Source organism: Tursiops truncatus, chromosome 17, assembly GCF_011762595.2.
Source record: "Tursiops truncatus isolate mTurTru1 chromosome 17, mTurTru1.mat.Y, whole genome shotgun sequence".
Lineage (NCBI taxonomy): Eukaryota > Metazoa > Chordata > Mammalia > Artiodactyla > Delphinidae > Tursiops > Tursiops truncatus.
Genome location: NC_047050.1, coordinates 15,073,629 through 15,081,676, shown reverse-complemented (window position 1 = coordinate 15,081,676; position 8,048 = coordinate 15,073,629). Strand labels below are relative to the sequence as shown.

The 8,048-nt window shown below is 40.4% G+C and overlaps 1 non-coding gene across 1 annotated transcript; it reads left to right on the top strand.

The window, feature by feature from the left end:
* Positions 1–7,448: 7,448 nt before the first annotated feature.
* LOC117308775 (U6 spliceosomal RNA) lies at positions 7,449–7,552 on the top strand. The gene has a single exon (XR_004522956.1). It is a non-coding gene; the product is annotated as a U6 spliceosomal RNA (small nuclear RNA).
* The last annotated feature ends 496 nt before the right edge of the window (positions 7,553–8,048 follow it).

Sequence of the window (8,048 nt, the reverse complement as noted above, 5' to 3'; positions counted from 1 at the left end):
ATCGCAATTGTGTTATATGATTTATACCTTGGGCTTGCTCTGACATATGTTCGGTACTTTTAAGAGCATCTTAGGTCAGCTTATCAGTTGCAATAAGATGAGAAGTACCTGTCTATTTCCCAAACCTGTTATTTCCCAGTAGGAAGTATTAGGTCATCTCTTTTTTCAGCTCAGAAAGCCCAAATTATCCAATTACAGACAGAGAAGAGGTTTTGCTGTGTACTTGGTATCTAATTTTTTTCTCTGCCTGGATTTATTCCATGAAAAATATACCTGAAGAGCTCAGGGAAATGGAGACAGTGGCCCAGATAATTCTGGAAAATTCAGCTCCATTCTTATTCCTTCCTCTGACTGTGCCTTGGGCCTGTTGCTTGGAAGAGCAGATGAGTTGTGGATCCAGATTTAGGCTAGGGAGCAGGCAGTCCTTGGAGAAATGCTGTAGGTCGGAGTGACACACAAATCCCCTAGACTGAAGGCATCACCAGGCCAGAGCTTGGCTATGGTGGAGCGACTGCCCTCAGGGCTGGCACAGCCCTGGGGGAGGGTATTGGGTTTAACTCCTCATATTTTTCCACCCTTCCCCCACCTCTCCCCGTGCAACCTCTCCATTGTTTCCTGAGTTAAAGATATCACCCAGGACTTCCCTGGAGGCACAGTGGTTAAGAATCCGCCTGCCAATGCAGGGGACATGGGTTCGAGCCCTGGTCCTGGAAGATCCCACATGCTGCGGAGCAACTAAGCCTGTGGGCCACAGCTACTGAGCCTGCGCTCTAGAGCCCGCGAGCCACAACTACTGAGCCCACATGCCTAGAGCCTGTGCTCCACACAAGAGAAGCCACCACAATGAGAAGCCTGTGCACTGCAACGAAGAGTAGACCCCGCTCACCGCACCTAGAGAAAGCCCACAGGCAGCAACGAAAACCCTATGCAGCCAAAAATAAATAAATAAATAAATAATATATATATATATATATATATATATTTATGGCCTGATTCTAATTCTCCCAGATATTTACAATCGATCAAATAACAAATAAAATTAGCACGTAGACCACTTACCAACCATTGTTTATTATAAAACAAACAAACCAAAAAAGACACCACCCAGTTAGGAATTCCTGGCAGTCCAGTTGTTAGAATTTGGTGCTTTCACTGCGGGGGCCCAGGTTTGATCCCTGGTCCGGGAACTAAGATCTCGCATGCTGCGTGAGCGGCTAGAAAAAGAATTGTCTTAATGGAGCAAGTGGACGTGACCCCACATCTACCCATCACTCTCCCTCCTAGCGCTGCGACCACAGCAAGCCTTATGTATGAATAACAGGCCCATATTGGGGGAGGGAGGTTGGCAAACTGGCCCACAAGGCTTTTTTTTTTTTTTTAAACTGCCCATGAGCTAGGAATGATTTGTACATTTTTAAATGGATGAAAAAAACCCAAAAAGAATAATTTTGAGAGAAATGAACATTATGTGAAATTCAAATTTCAGTGTCCCTAAATAACGTGTTTTTTTAAAAATAAATTTATTTATTTATTTTTGTCTGTGTTGGGTCTTTGTTACTGTGCGTGGGCTTTCTGTAGTTGGGGCAAGCAGGGACTACTCTTTGCTGCGGTCCGCGGGCTCCTCATTGCGGTGGCTTCTCTTGTTGCGGAGCACGGGCTCTAGGCACGTGGGCTTCAGTAGTTGTGACACACGGGCTCAGTAGCTGTGGCTCGCGGGCTCTAGAGCACAGACTCAGTAGTTGTGGCACACGGGCTTAGTTGCTCCGCGGCATGTGGGATCTTCCCGGACCAGGGCTCGAACCTGTGTGCCCTGCATTGGCAGGCGGATTCTTAACCACTGCGCCACCAGGGAAGTCCCCTAAATAGCGTTTCATTGGAACACAGCCACATCCATTGTTGTGCAAGGTGGGTGACTACTCTTCCACTACAAAGGCAGGGTTGAGTAGTTGGGACTGCCATATATGATCTCATATGTATGGGATCGTATGGTCCACAAAGTCTAGAATAGTCACTATCTGGCCTTTTACAGAAAAAGTTTACTGACCCTTGCTCTAAGCATTAAAATAATCCTTCATTTATTTATCCTTTGAAAAACAAACTGTCTACTGTACGTCAAAGAACTCTCATCAAACAATGAAATGTTAGTTGCAGGAGAAACCATGGCACTGGCAAGAAAAGAGATTGGCAAATGGGCAAGCTGAAGGATGTGACAAGGCAGATGGACCTGGAGGGTACTGTGCTCAGTGAAATAAGTCAGGCGGAGAATGACAAATGCTCTATGCTATCACTTATATGTGGAATCTAAAAAATAAAACAAACGAATGTATATGATAAAACAGAAATAGACTCACAGATGTAGAGAACAAACTAGTGGTTACAAGGAGGGGAGAGGAAGGGGGAGGGGCGGGATGGGGGAGGGGATTAAGAGGCACAAACTCCTATGTATAAAATAAATAAGCAATAAGGACATATTGTGCAACACAAGGAATATAGCCGTTATTTTATAATAACTTTAAATGGAATATAACCTATGAACATATTAAATCACTATGTTGTGCACCTGAAACAAATATAACATTGAACATCAACTATACCTCAATTAAAAAAAATAAAAAGCAAGCTGAGGGAAGGGCAGGGGTGGCCATGCGCTCCCTCTCTTGCTGCAGTGGGGTCAAAGTATGCTGAACAGGATGGCCTGGGACAGATCTGGGGGAGATCAGATGCCATTTAAACCCAGGTACTGCACATTGTTAGTCAGCCACCCAGTTCCTCTGAGTCTCAGCTTATTATTACATGAAGTGGGATAGTCATTACCTCACTGAGTGGATGACCTGTAATAACCTTTATAAAGGACTCCGAATTCAGTAAATGTTAGTTTCTTCCCCCCCTCTTGGCAGTGAGATCTCAAGAAAGAATGAATTACAACTTACGTCACCAAGAGACCACTTAACACATGGCAGCAATACGAGAAAAATTTTTTTTCATTTTACAATCTCTGCACTTCAGAGGATTCAGTTAGAAACTGAAGAAATCTCAGCCTTTGCACGGATCCAAGCAGACGGGATTAAGGCAGTGTGTTGGCAAAAACACACTGTGCTGTAATATGAACATCCCAAATTAGGAGATGGCTAATACATTATAGTATGGCCATAGGATGGAATATTGGAAAGCTATAAGAAGGAAAGTAACAACATTTTAAATGACATATATAAAATGTGAACCATATAATACTTAGTGAAAAAAAGCAGAATATAAAATTTTATATGCAATATAAGCTAAACTGTATTTAAAAGAAAAAAAAAAAGAAGAGGAGTAAAAAGTACATGAACTTTTTGAAAAAAACTGTTTTACTGAGATATAATTCACATCCCAGTATGTGAACTTTTAAGGCAAAACAGGAGACTTCGAAAAGATTTGGACTTACACTGGGTGCTTCAGGCTAATCTTTTAGAGAAACCTTGCAAGAAGCACTGATTTAGTTCAAGCTTTCAACTCCCTCATTTTGCAGGTAAGGAAATTGAGCCCCAGAGAAGTGAACATACCTGCCTAAGGAAACACAGCATATTAGTAGCAAAGTGGGAACTAGAACCTCAGGCTTCAAGTTCAATACACCTAAACATGCCAGTTGTCTAACATCTTCACTCTTCTTGTTCAATCCATATTCACATATAGTTGGGAGTTCCCTGGCAGTCCAGTGGTTAGGACTTGGTGCTTTCACTGCCGTGGGCCCAGGTTCAGTCCCTGGTCAGGGAACTAAGATCCTGCAAGCCGCTGTGGCCAAAATAAATAAATAGATAAATAAATAAAATAAAACATATTCACATATAGTTTATATGTTGTTGCAATTATAGTATAGACACAAATTGGGGGATGACTAATTCTTTAAAACAGTTTTTCTTCTCTCAGGTTCTGTTATGTCAACATTTATTCTTCTTTATGCTTTTCTCTTCGTCTGTATACCCAATCTGCTTGCGGTATTTGCGAGCCTGGGCAGTATTTTTGTAAAAAGCCCAAGAAACTCAAAGGGCCCTTTTATTAGCAATTGTTGGAATCTCTGACCTCATTTTTAAATTTAAATGTTAAATTCTTTCCTCTTCAAAGTTTGCCTCTTTAGAAACGACATATAAACTTTTCTCTTAATTTTTCAAAACAATAGGTAGTTTTAAAAATACTTCTCTCTCCGGCCACCCCCAGCCTCTTGAAGGAAGAGCTGGGCTCATCTCAAACTCCCTGCCCCCCCAAACCCCGCCTCCAACAAAGAACTCTGCCACAACTCACTAGGACCTTATTTTTCTGCTTTCCTTGCACCTTAGAACCTGCCACCAGTTACTTCTATCTTAGCCTAGCCGTTCTCAACCTTGCCTGCACTTGAGAATCACCTGGGGGCTCCTAATTTATTTTTACTGGGATGGGTATGTGATTTTCTTCTTCAGCCAGGGTTGACAACTTCTGCCTTGGATGAATAGGTTAAAACGAGTGTGTTTTTCTAAGGATATTTTTGTTGTAAAATAAGTCCAGTTGGGAAATGAAAAGATTTGACCTTCGCGAAAGAAATTTTATTTGGTGTCATTTGGTGCTGGCAGGGGAAGTATTGTTTTGGAAAAGACCACTGAAATTAAACAGCTAACAGTTCTCATTCATTTGTTTATTCATTTGTTCTTCATTCATTAAAAACCTACAGTGTGCCAGACACTAGAGATTTACATACTCTCCTTGTTTTCAAGGGGCTTACAATCTAGTAGTAGGAAGAAAAGTACTCCAGTAAATATGAAGTGCCATCTGTGCTGTGATAGAGACGTGCACAGGCTTCCTCTGAACAAGGAATATGTTGAAATCGAATCTCACGCATGTTAATAGAATGTATTTTATTGCATTATATCTAAACCAAGTTAAAAAATATAATAATTCTTGTTTAATTAGAAGTATAAGTGAAATGTAGATGAACACCACAGTTGTATCAATAGCAAGTGGAAAGTGGTTTGAAATTGAGGTCAGATTTGAGGGTACCTTGAAATGACAAAGACTGGTTAAACATTGGTGTAAAAGAGAAAAACTCATCTTGATAGATTTTGCTTAAATCATTCAGAATTGGAGGAAAAGATAGTTACAGAGTTAGATTAAAAGTAAATAAGCAATAAAAATATACGAGAAAGGGCCAATGGGACAGACAAAGAGTAGAATAGAAACAATTTGTAGGGAAGGGAAAAGAGCAGGAAAAATAAAGCAAAAGAATGTCTCATGAAGACGGCATAAGCATTCCAAAATAGAGTTCAAGTGTATTTAAGAATATCACAAGTTAATGGTATATTAAAGGGAAGAAAAAATACCCCAACAAATTTAAAGAAAACAGAGTAGTATGTATAATAGCACAGTACTGGAAAATACGTGCTATTACAAAAAAATTGTTTACTATTTGTTTAAAATATGCTATATAAAATATATCATTTTGGTTCATTTAAAAAACATTATTTTAGGAGGGAGCAGACTGAAAATAAAACTTCTTAAAGAATTGCAAAAATGTCCCTGCTTAAAATTTAGCATATGAAAAACCTAGTAAAAATCAAGGGAAAGCCAACAGTGAAATCAAGCCAAATGCACTGGGAGAATTTGCTCAGTAAAAAATCTGGGTATCTTTTTCTTTATAAAATCCTACAGAATTCCACCATGCTATAAAGAAATCTTGAAATTATTCCTGTGGGGATCCAAAACTTCTCAGCTTGGCACTGACAACCCATTCTATACACTGATGGAAAGCATACTGCATATAGCACTCAATTTAGTACTACAGATGTACCTCATTGCTGATAGTATGTTTATAATCAGTAGTCGTTTATGAGTAAGACGTTTTTTCATTTTAGGTTATTAAAACTACTACATTGTTAAGAGTCGTAGATTTTTGGTCACAAAAGAAAGTTGAGTGAGACTGTCGTAACTGCTGTTTCAGTGCTATGCATATTCTTTTACAAAATATTGCAAAGAGATAGTGTTCCTTAGCAAAGTAGTCCATGATGGTAGTTTTTTTTGTTTTGTTTTGGTGAATTTTTTTTCTTAACATCTTTATTGGAGTATAATTGCTTTACAATGTTGTGTTAGTTTCTGCTGTATAACAAAGGGAATTAGCTATACGTATACATATATCCCCATATCCCCTCCCTCTTGCGTCTCCCTCCCTCCCTCCCTGTCCCACCCTTCTAGGTGGTCACAAAGCACGGATGATGGTAGTTTTGACAGAAGTTCTGCATGCAGGGAAAGCACATCCCTATCCAGAGTGTCAATTCCATTAAAAACAAAACGCTGCCCTCCCATGATGGAAGTAATCCAATGTAATCAGCCTGCCACCAGAGAGCTGACTGATCCCCTGGGAATGGTGCCATTTGGGGGACTCAGTGTTAGTCTCTGCTGCTGGCTGATTGGACACTCAGTGGTGGCCACAACCAGGTCAGCCTTGGTGAATGGAAGTCTATGTTGCCACCATGACTACATTGTTCATGAGACCATTGGTTGATGACAAGAGTCTCTGGGGAAAGAGGTGGACTGGTAGCCACAGAACAGGCTGTCCTATCCACCATCATGGTATTACACACAGCATTGCTTCTGATCAAGGAACTCACTTCATGGCAAATGAATTGGGGCAGTGGTCCACCCTCTTAGATTTTTATGTTCTCCAACCATCCCAAAGCAGTTAGTTTGATAGAATAGTAGAAAGTTATTTTATGTGTCAAGTGGTCTAGGCTATTATGCCCAACTGTCTGGCCAAACACCAGTCTAGATGTTGCTGTGAAAGTATTGTTTTAGATGTGATTACCATTTAAATCAGTAGCCTTTTGAAGACAAAGTTATAGAAACAGCTAGGTGGCAATACCTTGCTGTGCTGTGGCAAAGTTTTCCAGGAGGTGGTGTATGCTCTAAATTGGCATCCAATATGTGGTGCTGTTTCTCTCATAGCCAGGACTCATGGGTCCAGGTCCAAGAATCGAGGAGTAGAAATGGGAGGGGCACCACTCACTACTACCTCTAGTGATCCACTGGCAAAAATTTTGCTTCCTGTCCCTGTGACCTTATGTTCTGCTGGTCTAGAGGTCTTAGTTTCAAAGGGAGGTGTGCATCCACCAGGGACACAGCAGTGATTCCATGAACTGGAAGTTAAGACTGCCACCTGGCCACATTGGGCTTCCCATGCCTCTGAGTTAACAGGCAAAGAAGGAGATTACTGTACTGGCTGGGGTGATTGATTCTGATTACCAAGAGGAAATTAGATTGCTACAAACAATGGCGGTAAGGAAGGGTACAGCTAGAATTCACGAGATCCCTTAGGGCTTGTCTTAGACATGCCCTGGATTAAAGTCAATGGAAAACTACAACAATCTAATTCAGGCAGGTCTATTAATGGCCCAGATGCTTCATGAATGAAGGTTGGGGTCACTCTACTGGGTAAAGAACTGCAACCAGTACTCGCTTCAGCAGCACATATACTAAAATTGGAATAGTACAGAGATTAGCATGGCCCCTGCACAAGGATGATGCTCAAATTCTTGAAGCGTCCCCTATTTTTAGAAAAAACTAGTGGTTACCAGTGGGGAGAGGCAAGATGGGGGAAGAGGATGAAGACGTACAGACTACTATGTATAAAATAAATAAGCTACAAGGATATATTGTACAGCACAGGGAATATAGCCAATATTTTATGATAACTAGAGATGGAGTATAACCTTTGAAAATTGTGTATCACTGTGTGGTATACCTGAAACATATAATATTGTATATCAACTATACCTCAATTAAAAAAAAAGAAAGAAAAAAAGAACCACAACCAGCCAAGTTGCTTGGCTGGATGTAGTTATCAATACCAGCTATGACCATGTGACCAGTTACAGAAATGAGGACTGTAATTGTTATGTGTTTCTGCTTTTTTTATTATGAATATGCTTGTATGTATATGTGTATAAGTATGCATGTGTGTCTGTCTGTATGTGTGTATCTATCTGTCTACCTTTGTTTTCTTCCCTCCCTTATCCCCTTATCATATAACATAAATATATTAACTGTAT